The sequence below is a fragment of the Carassius auratus genome, unplaced genomic scaffold (genome assembly GCF_003368295.1).
Source record: "Carassius auratus strain Wakin unplaced genomic scaffold, ASM336829v1 scaf_tig00019337, whole genome shotgun sequence".
Taxonomy (NCBI): domain Eukaryota; kingdom Metazoa; phylum Chordata; class Actinopteri; order Cypriniformes; family Cyprinidae; genus Carassius; species Carassius auratus.
This window is the reverse complement of record NW_020524949.1, coordinates 24,269-42,123: the sequence shown is the minus strand read 5'-3', so window position 1 is coordinate 42,123 and position 17,855 is coordinate 24,269. Positions and strand designations below refer to the sequence as shown.

At 38.3% G+C, this 17,855-nt stretch overlaps 1 long non-coding RNA gene across 1 annotated transcript; it reads left to right on the top strand.

The window, feature by feature from the left end:
- Window positions 1–14,498: 14,498 nt before the first annotated feature.
- Window positions 14,499–16,288, top strand: LOC113076222 (uncharacterized). Its single transcript, XR_003281144.1, has 2 exons — window positions 14,499–14,724; window positions 15,750–16,288. It is a non-coding gene; the product is annotated as an uncharacterized LOC113076222 (long non-coding RNA).
- The last annotated feature ends 1,567 nt before the right edge of the window (window positions 16,289–17,855 follow it).

Genomic DNA, 17,855 nt, shown 5'->3' with positions numbered 1-17,855 from the left:
TGAAAACTCAACAAAGGTTTTCTGAAATTATGATGTATACAATATATATGTATTAAGTATTTTGGAGATCGATTTCTTTGAAAACTGATCTATTAAACTATTTACACCAATTTGAAACTACACAATCTAAAATATTTTTTATCATGTGCCTTCCTTAGATTGGCATGAGTACACTTGGAAGCAGCATATGTAGGCTACTGCAATAAAAAGAGGCAACCTTTTGTTTTAACCGAACAGCAATTAATGAAGTCATGACATACAACTTGACAAATGTTTTTAATATTATTCGAATTGATGGATTGATGTGTAATTAACATAAATATTAACAGCTGATCCCTGAGAAATTGGTGAAACTTAAATACACTGCTTACACAATGTCAGTTAATTGATTGACATCAATTGATGCATTTAAATGTAAAGGACAACAAAATGTATATTAAGTATAAAATAAAAATAAGTAAATGAAACACAGCTTTCACCTCCATAAACATTTACCTCGGTATTGTACCAATTTATGTGATGGAACCTGATAGAAAAAAAAAATAGATTTCTCATCTTGTGTTTCCCTCTAGTGGACAACATGTTATAGAGCTTCACCCATTTTGAGTGGGCAAACACTTATTTTTTCCATCTACTCTTAAACCGTTTGACTAATTCACACAACATTTTCGTTTATACATATTAATGACACAGTTACTCAAACCATTTAGAAAAAAGACATCAACATTTTGTAGCCATTGCTCCATGCACTTATCAAACTACACTGAACAAAATAAATTATAAACGCAACAGTTTTGTTTTTGCTTTTGCCACACTGTCGGTGTGCATACACTCATAGAAAACAATGTGTACGAATTTTAACAACGTGGGGCTATGCTTCTTGCTATCAAATTATACAGATGGGCGCTCTGGCGTGGCAGAAATTTGAACAGCATCCTGAGTCGTAGCTGGGCACCGCGGACAGAGGCCGAATGGCACAGGCGGTGTGCATACACTCACAGAAAACGTGTGTTTGAATTTTAAAGACGTGGCATGAGGCCACCCCCTTAAAGCTGCAGTAGGTAACTTTTGTAAAAATATATTTTTTTACATATTTATTAAACCTGTCATTATGTCCTGACAGTAGAATATGAGACAGATAATCTGTGAAAAAATCAAGCTCCTCTGGCTCCTCCCAGTGTCCTATTGCCATTTACAGTTACGCTCCCGGTAAGAAACAACCAATCAGAGCTGCGGTCCGTAACTTTGTTTGTGTTCAAAATGTAGAAAAATGTATAAAATAAGCGAGTACAACATGAATCCATTTTCCAAACCGTGTTTTTAGCTTGTCCTGAATCACTAGGGTGCACCTATAATAAGTGTTTATATTCGGACTATTTTAGATTGCTTCGGGGGTACCGCGGCGGAGTAACCCAGTACCTACTATTCTTCATAGACATAAACAGAGAGAAGTAGTTCCGGCTACGATGTTCTTCCGCAAGACGCAAGCAGTTCTGTTTATTAACCGCTAGAGCATCAAAAGTTCCCTACCGCAGCTTTAAAGCACACCTGTGTGATAATCATGCTATCGAATCAGCATCTTGATATGCCACAACTGTGAGGTGGATGGATTATCTCAGCAAAGGAAAAGTGCTCACTACTTTAGACTGTTAGATTTGTTAACAATATTTTAGAGAAATAGGCCTTTGTTCATTGTATTTCTTCTAAACTTTTTGATGAATCCAAATTATTTTTATATTTTTTTGTCATCAGGGTCTCTAGATCAGTGGTACCCAACCTTTTTCAACTCACAGCCCACACAACCAAACACATATGTTTGCGCGGCCCATTGGAAAAAAATTTTTACTGGCCCCGCTATTGCTGGGTAAATAACTTACTACTCAGAAGCTAGATTGTTTACTGTCTCTTTTGAATGAACTAGCACTGAACAGATAATAACTCAGGTTGGCACCGCCTGGCACAACTTCTGTTGTTCTGTAGCATATATGCAGCAAAAATATCTAATGCCTGGTACACAAAAATATATTTTACATCTTATTAGATTTTCAAAATGTGATAGCCCACAAACATGAAGATATAAGATCCTAGAAGGTTTTGATCCTATAGTGTGTGTTGTGCCATGATGTAACAAAGACAGCACACCACACATGAACAGATGTTCAACCAGAGTCTCGACTGTGAACACAGGAAATCTTGCGAGACTTCAGAATAAGCATTGTGGACGATATGCAGGAAGAAATCGCAATGATAGTGTTTGGAATGATTTTCACAGAAATTTCACGGAAAAGAAAAGAAACGGTTTGGGTGAAGTCGTGGAGACGGCGGGACATGATCTGTATAAGTTACAGAGTGAGCTAGAGGTGAGCAATGGTCACAAAATCACACAGATATGTTTTTTTAAATAATTGTTGTTCTCAGTTATCTCTTGGAAAAGAGATCTTATTCTCTTGAAATTGCCTTATTAAATCAAATGTAAATAATTGTAATCAGATCTTACATCACTTTTTAAGAACGATCATCGCTTTCTGATTGGATATTGTTTCGTGTCACATGATAGTTTACAAAGCGTGTGCATTTATCCTCAGGTTCGGACACTCTTAAAACACCTCACACCAAGGGAAAATTTGATAAAATAATCTGTAGAACCATCAAGATAATCCGGACATAGCTAGGATTGTCGGAAGGGGGGAAATCGGCCCAAAATCAGCCCGATTATCTGTTGGTGTGTACCCAGGATTATCTAAGATAAATTGGCGGTTTATTCTCAAACCAGTCAGCGAGCTTGAATAGTGGAAGCATAGTTACACTTTAATATTTATTTTTCTTATTTAATTATATATATGAATTGATGTTATTATGTTATGACTCAGACATTTATACATATATGAACAACATATATGCCGCAGCCCATAGGTTGAGAACCACTGCTTTAGATGATACATATAACATCTGGCATTAATTTGACAAATCATTTAGGATAAGTTTGAAAAAGTAGGTTTATAAAAAAAAACTCAAAATTGTGGAATCAGTTTATGCATTGCAAAATCCTAGATATAAATTGTGTTCAGCTTGACACAGAGTATCAGAGGAATTGTATTGATGATTGTAACCTGTATACTTGTGGAGATATGAGCAGAAATGTTCAAGTACTTATTATGGTGCCACCCAGTGTTGGATAAGTTACTTTCAGTATTAAAGGGTTAGTTCGCCCAAAAATGAAAATTATGTCATTAATAACTCACCCTTATGCTGTTCCAAACATGTAAGACCTCTTTTTATCTTCAGAACACAGTTTAAGATATTTTAGATTTAGTCCGAGAGCTCTCAGTCCCTCCATTGAAGCTGTGTGTACGGTCTACTGTCCATCAGGCACGTGCAGAGGGGGGGGCGTTGGGTGCCTGAGCACCTGCCCCTTTGCCCTTTGGTGCCCAAAGTGCCCTTTTGTCAAAGCAAAATTTCCTCTATTTTTTTTTTTCTAAATATTAGTAAAATTTTGAATAATAATTTAGCCGTCAATAAACTGACCAACGTGATGACCTTTGACCTGACGACGACGTCCTCCTCATCCGACCCGGATGATTCGTCACGCCGCACGCGCATTTTTTAATTGTCAGAAGATATTTTGAACACCGCGGAAGCTGGTAAGTGGTGTTTCATTCTCAGCGAAGTGATTTTGATATTTATTTACTTATTATTATTTTACAAGAACGACGTGATGTGAGAACATGCAGATATGTTGTTTATATTGCTGTGTGTAGCCTGTAATGTAGAGTAACGTTAGCGTGCTGTTTGAGGGAGAAACGTTTCACCGGCATCGAGGGCAGAGGCGTCATGCCCATTCAAAGATTTCTGAGCCAAGTTGATTTTAAATGCAGCTTCCAAACGACAAAAAAACAAAAAAAACAGCATAATAATATTTTTTATATATTGGATATAATCACACTGTTGTGATTAGATTGTGCAGCATCAGCTGCTAAATTCAAATCTGTGTTCGCTGCTGGCGCTGAGCCAGAGACGTTCGTACAACGCTTCATGATAACCAATCAACGGTTCTGTTGCGCGAATGGAATGGCCAATCGGAGACGTGCAGAAGAGTCATCATGAAACGCGCTGTTTTTGCTCACTTGCTCGCTGACGGAATTATTTAGCGAATTCTTTCTTCAGAGAGAGAGAGAGAAAAAACTAAAAAAAATCCTGATGTGCATAATGTAATGTAAAGTGCTTCAGTGATTTTAATGGTAGTTTTTGAGAGTGCCTGAACTCTGGCTAGACTGAATGAAAATGTTATTTGATAATGTAAATGTTCTTTACTCTCTGTAAAATGAAAGTGTTAAAAAAAGTAACTTACAATATTGTTATTCAAATTTACATTAAATGCAAATTCAGTCGTATTAAAAATATTTTATGGCATGATATGGCACTTAAGTAAAAAGTCGGGGTTTTATGTGTAGTTAATAGATTACACTACCTTTCCATTTATTGATCAAATAACTATCTATAAAGGTGCAAAACGCGTTTACTTACACGTTTGAGAATCGAGATATTTCCTGATATATTAAGCATGTTTGGAATTGTTTTGAATAAAAAGGAAAAATAAATAAAACATGAGCCTATATAAGTTATACAGTGCTTTCATATAATGACTCAGTTGTTTATTGTTTTGTATCAATATTTAAGGTGGACTTATTGATTAGGTGCAAGAATAGTAGTGATGGTTAAAATAATCGAAATAGTAGATTGTGCCTTGTTCCTTGATGGACAAAGACTGGAAAGTAATAGATCAGATGAGGAGATGGAGATAGAGGAAGAAAAAGAGGCAAATGTAGACGCACAAGTGACAGAAAGAGCAGGTAAGCAGAGGCTGGTGAGAAAGAGGAAAATGTAGAGGCACAAGCGTTTTCTATAGTTTTTACTATAACAGCTGTTCTTAATTATTCTGTTGAACAGAGAAGAAAAAGCCATCAGGTTGGGACAATTTAAGACATTTCAGTTTCTAATCCCAGAGTTATTATTAGGTGGAAATAATTTTTCTTTTTTTATTTTTAAACTTAAAATGGTCTCTTCTAATCTTTTTCTTTTTCAAAACTGCATCACAGCATTTGCTGCCGTATCAATACATAATCATCCATATCAATACGCAAATCGGCAAGGAATGCATCATAATATATTGCTGTATTGCTATTTTGAACCGCGTTATTTAAAGCCTTGTTCCATGTGCCCCTTTTATACTTTGAGCACCTGCCCCTCCAAAGGTCTCTGCACGGCCCTGCTGTCCATGTCCAGAAAGGTAAGAAAAACATCATCAAAGTAGTCCATGTGACACCAGAGGGACAGTTAGAATATTTTGAAAATACATTTTGGTCCAAAAATAGCAAAAACTACGACTTTATTCAGTATTTTCTTCTCTTCCGTGTCTGTGTGAGAGAGAGTTCAAATCAAAGCAGTCTGGATATCCGGTTCGCGAACAAATCATTCAGTTCACCAAATCGAACTGAATCATTTTAAACAGTTTGCATCTCTAATATGCATTAATCCACAAATGACTTAAGCTGTTAACTTTTTTAATGTGGCTGACACTCCCTCTGAGTTCAAACAAACCAATATCCCGGAGTAATTCATGCACTCAAACAGTACACTGACTGAACTGCTGTGAAGATGAACACCGAGCCGAGCCAGATAACGAACAATAGACTGACTCGTTCACGAGTGAAGAACCGGTTGCATCGGTGTTCGGATCACCGGTAGTTCATTCGGACAGTTCGATTCAATAAACCGGTTGAAGAAAACGGTTCACCAGTTCTTTTGCGCTCGACGTAATGGCATCATTGGCGATGATTGCCCTTGATTCAAGCCTTCGGTTTACCCGCGCTCATAACACTAGCACAGAATCAGTTCAGAATCAATCACCAAAAGAATCAGTTCAGATCAGACGCCCTGTGTGTCGGTCTGCTTCACACTGAATCACACATGCGCAGTATCATCAGCTCCTCGGTTCACGAATCGGACGAGTCTGACAGAAAGGGTTCTTGACTCGTGAACGAGTCAATGTTTTGTTCGTTATCTGGCTCGGCTCAGTGTTCATCTTCAGTTCTCTCTTCACATCAGTTCAGTCAGTGTACTGTTTGAGTAAATGAATTACTCCGGGATATTGGTTTGTTTGAACTTAGAGGGAGTGTCAGCCACATTAAAAAAGTGAACAGCTTAAGTCATTTGTGGATTAATGCGTATTAGAGATGCGAACCGTTTAAAACGATTCAGTTCGATTTGGTGAACTGAATGATTCGTTCGCGAACCGGATATCCAGACTGCTTTGATTTGAACTCTCTCTCACACAGACACGGAAGAGAAGACAATGCTGAATAAAGTCGTCGTTTTTGCTATTTTTGGACCAAAATGTATTTCCGATGCTTCAGAATATTCTAACGGACCCTCTGATGTCACATGGACTACTTTGATGATGTTTTTCTTACCTTTCTGGACATGGACAGTATACCGTACACACAGCTTCAATGGAGGGACTGAGAGCTCTCGGACTAAATCTAAAATATCTTAAACTGTGTTCTGAAGATAAAAGGAGGCCTTACATGTTTGGAACAGCATAAGGGTGAGTTATTAATGACATAATTTTCATTTTTGAGTTAACTAACCCTTTAAAGGTTTGTACAGTAGGTGGACAACCAAAATGCCTATCGCTGCCGCAGGGCCACGGCGTTAACTGCAAGGCAGTCACGTGTGTGGTTAATGAAGCTCTTTTTTACATCGTGTGCATTTTGTTGATTATAATGGAAGAACTTGAGTTTAAACGTATATCCATTTATATAATCTGTCAATTCTTTTCACTTTCGGTGATTTAGTTAAATTATGGCCAGGTTTAATTTATTCATTTCTTGTTTCAGTTTGGCCTAAATAATAGGAGCAAAATTATCCGGTGCCTCACATTTTACTAAAATAATGGAAATAATTTATAAAACGCAACAATTTCTTAATAAGTGTACAGACGGATATCTTCTCCCCAAGTAGTTATGTCAAAATAATGGACAGGTAACGAATAACAAAGTATGTGCATTTTATTTTGTTTTATTCGTTCTAAGAAACGAACATAACTTCTTAAGTAGGGTACTCAATTTTTATCTCTGAATATTAGGGGTGTAATGGTGCGTGTATTCGTACCGGACCGTTTCGGTACAGGGCTTTCGTTATGGTGAACGTGTGTACCGAAGACCGAATGCAATATTTTGTGTGAAGAACATAGGTACATTTTCGTGTTTCCAAACGAACATATTAAGTGGCGGAAGTCTCCGTTTTCAGTGCAAATCCTGCCCTGCAGCTAAGTCCGGTGACACACTGGCTGTGTGGCGTGAGCGTGGCGTTTCTGGCTTTTTGTTAAAAAAGTTTATAGTAATAAACAACCTGCAGTTTAATGTTTGCATTTCTTTCCCTTACTGTACCGAAAATTAACTGAACCGTGGCTTTAAAACCGAGGTATGTACCGAACCGTGATTTTTGCATACAGTAGAGGTGTTTTGCATACATCTCTACTGAATACTAATTATTTTAACTACAGTGTTTTTCTTTCATTTTCCGGTGACTGCAGCCGTCAAATGTAGCACACCAGCGAGGCAAAGCTGACAGCTATTTAGAAAAATGTGCTGTGATGCTTTGTTTAATAACTTGTGGTTAAAGCGCCACTCAGCGGTCAAAAGCTGCAAATGCACTTTACAGACGAGACTGCGCTCGCGCCGTGGAAAGCACACTCTGGTTGGCCACCTACTGTAATTACTAGTTACTCCATCAATATTGACTTATATTGGCTAAGTGATGTGTCAGGGACCATGTTGAGGTTAAGAGTGAGGAGGAAGTGATCTGATGTGTGCAGTGGAGTAACCAGTACATGATCAGTAGAGCAGTTTCGTGTATAAATAAGGTCCAGTTGGTTGCCTGATTTGTGAGTAGCAGTAGTTGACACTCGATTGAAGTGAAAAGAGGCAAGCAGAGTGTGTAAATAAGCATACAGAGGTTTATCTAGGTGGATGTTAAAGTCTCCAAGCATAACTAGGGGAGTACCATCCTCAGGAAAGGTTGAGAGCAACACATCTAATTCTTCCATGAAGTTACCTAGTAACTTGCTGAATATAACTGTATTTGCCTGGGCTCAAACCCTGCCCAATCTAAAGGAAACGCTGTGTTTGGCATTTGAGGTAATTTGTGAATTACCATAGACTTACAGTCTAAATAAAACAATCTGCAATTATTACTGTTACTAAACTTGTATACAAAACATCACAGTTTTTACATAAATCTTAAAATCCCTATAAACTTAAAAGCATAGACAATAAAAATTATACTCTTTATTCTTTAAATCTGAATCAAACATGGAATAGTATGGCCGTTTAGTTTTAAACGACAACAATTATACTTAAACAGTTTAATAAAAAATGTATCCTTTGGTTGACAAACAGACTCGCCCTAAGTGAGCTTTTTTGCTATTCAGATATTTTAGAGTAATTCTAAGCTAAAACACTAGTGTCAATCAACAGTCGTGAGAGGGGCCTGTGCTGAACTACATCATTCTGCCAAGAACCTGAGAATGGCCAGAGACAATTTATTAGAGACATGCCACTTCCTCAATCCTCAATACAACTATATAAGGGAAACCCGTAACGGCAAAGATGGCGGTTTTATGCACATGTCCCACCGCTCCCGCTGGAAAGCCAATTATCTGCTTTTAACAGTCAAGCTGGGAAACATTTAAGCCTATTGTCTGGCTCCACTGACGTATGCGCACAGTTGAGGAACCCTTGTGCACGCGTAGTAAAAATATAACCTGTGGGGGAAAAGGCATTTTAAACCTTATTTTGGGGCAAAGTCATCAAACTTTTTCAGCCATTTTTATCATATTTCACTGCTGTTTCTATACATGCAGATTTTATGTCCCGGTGACCAGTGAAAGTGCAGTTCTGACTTTCTGCCCATTCATTTAGATAGGAGCCTGGTCTTATTAGTCTGAAATAGCTGCCCGGAGGCATTGCCAAGATGGCGACCGAGTGGCACAACTTGCCTTAAAGGACTTTGGTATGGCTTGATTTTAGAGTGGTTTGGATTTATTAAGAATAAAAAAATATATAATCGCTGGGAGGATCTTCATCATTATAGGGTGGTTGTGTACACACACTGCCAACACACATTTCAGTTCAAACAACATAATATATTAAGTAAATTTAGCACCCGGTGAACACTTTAAGAAACTTTGAACATTACATGTATCAAACGGTAAGCATTAAACTTTTAAAAGCAATGAGTTCCATATTTCATACACACTGGCATACATACTGTAATACAGTGGTTCTCAAACCTGTCCTGGAGTACACCCCAGCCCTGTACATTTCATTACTTTCTTGTTTCATAGAACATTTAAGCTATTTTTATGAATGCACACACAAAACCAGAGATTCAATAGCAGTGTTTTAATAGGGTAATCCAAAAATCAATATCCAACAGGCAAAAGGTCAATAAAAGAAGAGCAGTCCAAAAAACAAGAAACATGAATAACACAAGGGAACACGAGAAAGCCGGGTGAAGGAAAACAAGCACTCCATGAAACAGATAGAAACAGACCGGTTTATATAGACAGGTCAAAACGATGAAAGTGGAGACAGCTGAGTGCAAATAACAGGTTATGAAACACAATTAACAGTGATGAAAGGGACAAAGGCTTTGTTGGAAATGTTGTGCCTGCAGTGGGGTGACTATGGGGAAGTGAGACCACTAGTGGACACCCAGGGAAACACAGACCAGACACTGTGACATTACCCCCTCTAAGGAGCAGCTACCAGATGCTCCACCAAACACAAGAACAAACCAAGGAACACCGAAACCAGGAGGGAGGTGGACTGGTGGAGGATAAGGGGGAGGGACGGAGGGCCAGGTCCATAGAAGAGAACAGGCACAGGAAGTGGAAAAAACAAAACAACAACGAGACCAGAAGGGAGGTGGACCGGCGGAGAAAAAGAGGGCCAGGTCCATAGAGGAAAACAGAGACCGGAAGTGAAAAAAACAAAACTAAAACAAAACAAGACAAAAAGGCGCAGAGGACCATCACAGTTGAGCAGACAAGACAGAAGCCCACCAGGGCAGAGCAGAGGACCACCACAGCCGAGCAGGCGAGGCAGAAACCCCCCAGGGTGGAGAAGAGGACCACCACAGACAGAGGTCCACCAGGGTGGCGCAGAGGACCACCACAGTGGGATCGATGGCACAGGAGAGCAAGTCTGGTCAGGTAAGGCTGAAATAGAGAACATGAACAGGTTAAGGGTGGCCTCCGTGGCCCTGATGAGATGGTAGATGGTCTCCATTGCCATGACAGGATAGGAAGTTCGGCTGAGACGTGACGAGGCTCTGGAAGTCCAGCAGAGATGTGAAGAGGCTCTGGAAGTTCGGCTGAGACGTGACGAGGCTCTGGTAGAGCTGTGGTGATTTGACTGGGTTCAGATGCGAAAGAACGAGCCGCCTTACAAGATGAAGGTATTTTGTGTTATTGTGAGGAAATTTCTACGTTACACCCTCCATGTTCAGGAGGGTTCAAGTTGAGTTCAAGTTTTGGTCCTTCGTTCATTTTTGGACCTTGTTTGTATGTTTGTTTGTTCGTTCGTTCATACTAAATACCAGGTGTTTCTAGTAAGCAGCGTCATTCTAAAATGCAAGGTGTTATTGGTGACATGAATATGGTCTTAAGTAGTTTTTCTGATCTTTAATGTTGTAAATACATTTCTTTATATAAGTACTGGGGGAATAAAACGGTTAGGCTGATAGCTGTTTGGGATATAAAAAACATGAATTGACGTATCTTATTACACAGATGTAATAAGTAGATTCTAACTAATTACTTTTTATAACACTTGTTATAACGTAAGTGTAACTTAGTTATACCAACAACCGTTATAGTCTTGAAATACTTTAAGACCAAAGTATTAAAAAACAAACACCTGTTATTTTGTACACCTTGTCTTGAAATGTGGGTTAGGGTTAGATAATGTCTTTTTCTTAACATTTTGTTGCTTTTTTGCAGGTGGAGCTGGCTTCAGAAAACCCTTTTATCAGAGACACCCACTGCACTTGTAAAGCAGGATTGGGGCACTGTAATCATTTACTAGGACTACTTTACACATTGGCTCACTACCTAAAAATGGAGCATAAATCTGTACCACCAAGAGCAAGTAAAACCTCTTTGGCTCAAACATGGCATGTGCCATCAAGAACATTAGGACTAAAGCCAAAGCCAATCAGCACAGTATTGGTTTCCAAAGTAAAACCACCAAATAGTAGTACCCATAGAGTAAACCGCACAAGTGAGGGAATTCTCCCAAATGTTTACTGCCCAGTCCCTGTCCCATTGCCCTGTAGTGAATTTGAAGAGAATCTGAGGGAAAACCTAAAAGCATCAGGCAGCAGAAGCCACATGTTTAAACTATTAACTTCCAGTAACCAACAAAAACAACTTGTCACCACAGAGTTCGGCGACTTACCTTTAGGGTCTGTTTTATCCTACCAATTACCCCAGCAGACTGTGTCCTTTGAAGAGCACCCTACACTGCCTCTTCCTCCACAACCATGCTCCTACGCAACTGTATTAAACCAGGAAGAACATGATTTCTACGGAGGTCTGATAATTACATCAGAAGATTCACTACACCTGGAAAGTGGAACCAGGGACCAAAGCAGCATCACTTGGCATCGGCTACGTGCAGAGAGGATCACATCAACATCTTTTAAGCAGGTCTGTTCTAGAGTTAAAGACTTTGACAAGTTAGCTGCTGACGTGTGCAAAACAAACCATTCAGACCAAAGCTATGAAAAGAGGCATACAACTTGAGCCTGTTACTGCTGCAGAATATGAAAAACTCACTGGAAACAAATTGTTTCCCTGTGGCTTAATAATTAATCATCATGCCCCTCACCTAGGAGCCTCACCTGACAGGAAGGTAGTTGACCTTACAGCAGAGCCTGTCCACGGTCTTCTCGAGATCAAATGCCCAAAGAAAGACAGCTTCAAAAACTGCTCATATTTGACAAATGCAGCAGGGAACTTCACTCTGAAAAAGACCCATCAGTACTACTATCAGATTGTTGGACAAATGGGGATTAGTGGGTTTACCTGGTGTGACTTTTTTGTTAAATGCAATAGTGATTACCACCGTATCCATTTCAACAAAGATGAATGGGAGGAGCTGAAGTCTAAGCTTGAATTTTTTCTTTTTCAGCTGTTTCCTACCTGTTCTCTGCAACAGGAGAGTGTAAACCGAAACAAAACCTCAAATTACCTTTTGAAGTGTATTTAATTCTTAAAGGGTTAATGCCAAACCTGCATAAATTAATTTTTGTATGCTGAACACATTAGATACTTTGAGGAATGTGGGTAATAAAACAGTTAATAGACACTGATTTTCCATAGTTTGGAAGAAAAAGTCAACGATTAACTGTTTGGTTACTTGCATTCCTCAAAGTATTTTCTATGTTCACTAGGAGAAAGAAATCAATACAGGTTGACAGGTTATGTTAAGCAATTTATGACCAAATTTCCAATTTGGATAAACTATTACCTTAATGTAAATACATTGCATTCTCTGTTAAATAGTTTTTTCCCCTGTAAAAAAAGAAAAACTATTAATTTTAATTTACCATCTTTTTAAAATGTAAATATGACAAATGAAACTGTATTCCTATGAAATGCAGAATGTTTTAATTCTCTCAAGCTTCAGACATGTCTGTAAATAATTGATAGTACAAATGTTATTACAAAGAGAAACTAATTAAAAGGTAAATTTTTATATTGAAATGTTTTTGTAACTAAAATGTGGTAAGAATTACAATATGTAAAAATTCAGTATTATAAAAATCGTATCATTTTATTAAAAAATTAATTTTCTTAAATATACATGTAATCCAGTAATTAAACTATGTAATAAATATACAAAATTGCACTTTTGTGATTCCATGTGCACTTTTTTTGGTTTTTATATGTTAACTCAAAACAGTGGACCGTGATAATTTGTGAGGATACCACACACAGTCCAGAGCTGATTTACAGAACCAGCCAATGACAGGAATCACACGATCAGAAATGTGATATTCCTTGATTCGACGAATGGCCCGTTCAATGTGACTCCTCAAACGAGCAATGTTGTGTGTGTGTGTGTGTGTGTGTGTGTGTGTGTGAGTGTGTGTGTGTGTGTGCGAGCTCCTCATGGCTGTCCACTTGGGCCGAGAAAAGGTGGAATAACTACTGTGGCATGAATTTCATCAAGTAGGTCTTTGATTAAAAAGCCTACCATCACAGCATCACCCTCTTCGAGAAGAGAGCCTGTTTAACCATTTATCAACGTCCACCCCATTCCAGGACAGTAGAATCTAGCTGAAATGGCAAGCTTGCTTTTTTCTAATTCTAAAAATTGGCACATCTCTTTTTGTCCTAAAGCCAATTTTCTTCTAAAATTTACACTGTTTTCTGATGAGATGTGATCAAGTTCGCCATCTATTGAAATAGCTTTATTGTTAAAATCTAAACAAATAACCTGCAATGAGGTTCTAAAGGCCCTATTGAAGGAATACACCTATTTAAACTGAAATGAGAAAACAGATCATTGTCAATGTGCTAGTTGCTTTAAGTCAGTTTAGTGTCTTGACAAGAACTGACTTTTTGTTATTATCAAGACTTGGTGTATCACTATACCTCACTTTAAACGTGTCAGTGAAGAGAAGTTATCACTTAAAGTACTTTGCTTACAATCAACTTGGAAACTGGAGGAACATCTGCAGGTGAAATATTTCTGCTTTTTTTTTTTAAAGACAAATGGATAAACACCTTGAATTTTGTAATTTAGAGCTCATAAAGGTTTGACACATATGAGGAACTATATTCCACTGTTATCAGTAAGAATGCAAACAGATTAATCAAATAGAATATTAGTTCAAATGTATTGTTGCTCTATATGGAAACAGTAATATAATACCCTGAGTTTGGACGTCAGCACGGACAGATTACACTAATTTGCAATGGAAAAATTAAAATGCAAACACTCGGACATAAGACAAAAATAAAGGAACAACTGAAAGATGAATAAAAAAATAGAACATAAACGTGAGTGTGAGAATCATTTTACTACGCTGCAGCAAGAAATTTGTCCCTTTTTGCTTTCCTCACATCCAGGTGTGTTTGGTGTATTTGCATGCGGCTGTGTTGCCAAATCCGCGGAATTTAGGCTACTTTGGGAAAATGTTTTATTAACTATTTGGTTGGGTTTATTACACGGACCTGGCAACCCGAGGGGAAACAGACATTCCGAGGAGAACAGAATTGACTGCTACACCGGCATCCCGGTACACCAATACACCATAGTGGACGCTGCTGACAATATCCCTCACAGCCTCGTTTTCTAATCAAAATGGCGGCGGGCTGAATGTGAATAAGGGGAGCAGTTGGGGGTTTGATGCCTTGCTCAAGGGCACCTAAGTCGTGGTATTGAAGGTGGAGAGAGAACTGTATATATCAGTGGTATTGATTGCTCTGGGAATCTGTGATTTATCCTTAAAATCAATTCGTTATTTTATGCTTTATTTTTGTGATTTTATTTTCACCGTCTGAATGGGACTTTTATTTTGGTGTACTGACGTGACGTCATAAGGTTGCGCCGCGCTACGCACTTGCTTTCAAGGTTCTGCTGACGAAAGGTTTGTTTTTAAATCGTTTATATAATCGTTTTATAGAGATCTTACATATGAATTAGCTGATCATTTAACGTTATAATGTATCTAACATCATTAATTAACAGTTTTACGAGTAAAGGGGAAAAAAGTAATGCACCGTTTTTATGAGTAAACAAAAAAGGCGCGTGTCATTTTCTATTTAAGATCCATGTTCTAGGAAACCTGAAAAGTTAACTCCAATGTTAACAGAAATCCTGTTTTTGTGAAATATGTGTTTTTTTGTAATTGTTGTATCGTCATATTTATAATTAAAAATTATATTTGAGGTCTATAGTCATAACAATTGTACATAGCAATGGTTATTTAAACAGAAAATGTTGGGCCTAAAGAAGCACAACAAACCTGGGGCCTGGGGGTTTTTAACTTATTTTTTTTAACTCAAGAAGTTAAGTTTTTTTTTTTTTTATCTAGTTCGTGAACCTTTCTCCCCAAATCATGCAGCTCCACTCTTACTCCCTTACTAGTGTGTTGAATACTGAATCAGTGTGCTGACTACTGAACTAGTGTGCTGAACCAGTGTACTGACTACTGAACTAGTGTGCTGACTACTGAGCTAGTGTACTGAACTAGGGTGCTGACTACTGAGCTAGGGTGCTGACTACTGAGCTAGTGTGCTGACTACTGAACTAGTGTGCAGACTACTGAACTAGTGTGCAGACTACTGATCTAGTGTGCTGACTACTGAACTAGTGTGCAGACTACTGAACTAGTGTGCTGACTACTGAACTAGTGTGCTGACCACTAACCTAGTGTGCTGACTACTGAACTAGTGTGCAGACTACTGAACTAGTGTGCTGACCACTAACCTAGTGTACTGACTACTGAACTAGTGTGCTGACCTAATGCGCTGACTACTGATCTAGTGTGCTGACTACTGAACTATTGTACTGACCTAGTGTGCTGACTACTGAACTAGTGTGCTGACTACTGAACTAGTGCGCTGACTGAGACACACACAGATCTGTGTTAATTATTCTCTTCTTACACAGATAAACTGAAGCGACTGAGATCTTCGAGACATTGCTATAAAGATGGAGTTTATTAAAGAGGAGAGTGAAGACCTGAAGATTGGAGAAGCTTTCAGAGTCAAACATGAAGATCATGAGGAACAAACCGAGATGATGTCTTTTATAGAGGAGAGTGAAGACCTGAAGATTGAAGAGGCTTTCACAGTCAAACATGATCCTGAAGAACAACAAGCAGAGATGACGATTATTATAGAGCAGAGTGAAGATGAAGTCAAACATGAAGATGAGGAACTAACAGGTCTGTTTCATTCACAAAGTCTTTCTTATACAGTGTAGTAGTACAGTGTAGAGCCCTGCACAGGCCTCAAATCTAGGCCCTAGCCCGACCCGTGTCCGACAGCTCATCAGAATTTCCGGCCCGAGACCGTGTTTTTATTTATTTATTTTATTACACAGCGGAAGCCTGCCCTATTTGCAGCAATTAAAAAAGGTGGCAGTTTTGTGTTATGTTTCTTTTCATTTCTTTATCAAGTTAATTTAGAAAAATGTTTGGAGCATTTTTTTTAAAATGACGATTAATGTTAATCAGCCGAGCCGACAGCGAGTAGCCTAAAACATATTTAATCAATTAAGCCTCTCAAATTAACGCTAATACTTTACTTAGCTACAATAAAATCTATCACACAGACAGTTAGTTTAATAAATGTTTATTTATTAAACCACAGTGAGTAAAATGAAAAAAATTTAAATACTGAGGCAGGCTCACAACAGCGCTCGCAAACGAAATGAGAAATAGCCTACAATCTAAACAAATTAAATTAATTAAAAACTAACTTGCAGGTTATCTTCCCTCAAAAATGCACCACAGAACATGTCCATTCTTTTTTCCATTAGTTTCCAACAGTTAAACGAAAGTAAAGTTAGAACAGTCTCTTACAGAGCATCGTGGAGAAAAAGAACAGGCTCCAGAGAGGAAGGTTTAACCCCGTCCTCCTCTCTTCCCGCGGCACTGAAGACACGTTCGCTGCTGCTGCTGACGGGACACTAAACACAGAGCGAGCCAGCCTTGACAGTAGCAGGGTCTCGTGCTGTTTCCACCATAGCAGCACATCTCGTCCATCACCTTCCATGTTGTGATTGAGGCGCATGTATTGCTGTACATCATCGTCGTCATCCTCGTCCTGCTCCACAATGTTTTCAAACTCGGCCAGCGCTCTCTTCTTTGCTGCGTGGCCTGTAGCAACAGGTGCAGATGCAGAATAGGCTAGTGACAAATGGTCAAAAAGTGCTTTAGTTTTCGAGATACCCCTACCGGAGGTAGAACTAAACCCAACAATGTTTTTCCTCATCTCTAAGGTCTCCCATATATGAAATGGATTCTTGGCTAAAAATATTTTACTGCTAAGATTGTTAAATTAACAGATATTGTTATACACCACAAAACCAATAAAGGACTAAAATATAGCCTGTCCGTATGGGAGTTAAGGCATATAAACTAATGTAGATCAATCACACAAGCTCTGAGAGCTTTGAAACTTGACATGTTTGTAGTCAGGAAGTTGATTTAACTACTACAAAAGACTGGATGTGAATATCTTGATGTATGGAATAAATAGAGACATGTAAACACATATCTAAAATAAGCGGACATGCACAAATTCAATATCTATGCAGAATGTTTTCATTTACTTTGTGCTTGCTTTGCCTGGCATTATCATAGAAACACATATGATGGCTTGTTGGAAAGGTGGGGTTGTGCTGAATCCAGCAATACCAAATATGTAAATATATGATAAAAGAGAAGTGTTCTGTCACTCAATGTATGATGTGTCCAAAATGAATGAAAATGGAACACTGACATAATTGAGTCCAAACCCATTCATTATCAGTGGTGAGAAGAATGTTGAGAAATTCAAATATAAGAGACATCAAAAAATATTTAATATGGCACCTTGTACTATATGGAAACAAAGATTGAAATCGAAAGATAACACCTTACCATAGCACAAACAGGAGACCAGGAGTTTTAACTTAATGAACTTTTTAATAAAACTATAACTTAACTTCACACAATACAACTTAAATTATTAATATGTAAATATATAATAAAAGAGAAGTGTTCTGTCA